Here is a 1,054-nt window from a genome sequence, read left to right on the forward strand (position 1 = left end):
AGGAAGACCAAAGTGTGGTCACTTTGCCCATTCTTAGAATTAGGAACAAAACACCCATGGAAGGAGTTAAGAGACAAAGTTTGGAGCTGAGACGAAAGGATGGTCCATCTAGAGACTGCCACACCCGGGGATCCATCCCATAATCAGCCTCCAAACGTTGACATCATTGCATACACCAGCAAGATTTTGCTGAAAGGACCCTGATATAGCTGTCTCTTGTGAGGCTATGCTGGTGCCTGGCAAACACCGAAGTGGATGCTCACAGTCAGCTATTGGATGGATCACATGGCCTCTAATGAAGGAGCTAGAGAAAGTACCCAAGGAGCTAAAGGGGTCTGCAACCCTATAGGTGGAACAACAATATGAACTAACCAGTACCCCCCAGAGCTCGTGTCTCTAGCTGCATATGTAGCAGCAGATGGCCTAGTCAACCATCATTGGGAAGAGAGGCCCCTTGGTCTTGCAAACATTATATGCCTCAGTACAGGGGAACGCCAGGGCCAAGAAATGGGACTGGGTGGGTAGGGGAGTGGGGGGGGGGTATGGGGGACTTTTGGGATAGTGTTTGAAATGTAAATGAAGAAAATACCTAATTAAATTTAAAAATCGTTAAAAAGAAAAGAAAAGAAAAAGATAGCTCTTGGGTTTTCCAAACAAAATCAGAAAACCTACTAATTTTTTAAAAAGAGCTGTAATAGCACTCTCAATAGCTTTTTGGGGGCTGACCTTGAACTCAGAAATCTGCTTCCCTTTATAATCACAAACAGTAAGTTTGGCTGGTGTACTGGCTAGTTTTGTGTCAACTTGACTCAGGCTGGAGTTATCACAGAGAAAGGAGCTTCAGTTGAGGAAATGCATCCATGAGATCCAACTTAAGGCATTTTCTCAATTAGAGATCAAGGGGGAAAGGCCCCTTGTGGGTGGGACCATCTCTGGGCTGGTAGTCTTGGGTTCTATAAGAGAGCAGGCTGAGCAAGCCAGGGGAGGCAAGCCAGTAAAGAACATCCCTCCATGGCCTCTGCATCAGCTCCTGCTTCCTGGCCTGCTTGAGTTC

General features: G+C 46.3%; 1 non-coding gene across 1 annotated transcript; it reads right to left on the reverse strand.

Annotated features, from left to right (window-relative positions):
• Positions 1-640: 640 nt before the first annotated feature.
• On the reverse strand, positions 641-700 carry LOC147001488 (U7 small nuclear RNA). The gene has a single exon (XR_015045087.1). It is a non-coding gene; the product is annotated as a U7 small nuclear RNA (small nuclear RNA).
• Positions 701-1,054: the final 354 nt, after the last annotated feature.

The sequence above is a fragment of the Mus caroli genome, unplaced genomic scaffold (assembly GCF_978045245.1).
Source record: "Mus caroli unplaced genomic scaffold, Mus_caroli_1 scaffold_13, whole genome shotgun sequence".
Lineage (NCBI taxonomy): Eukaryota > Metazoa > Chordata > Mammalia > Rodentia > Muridae > Mus > Mus caroli.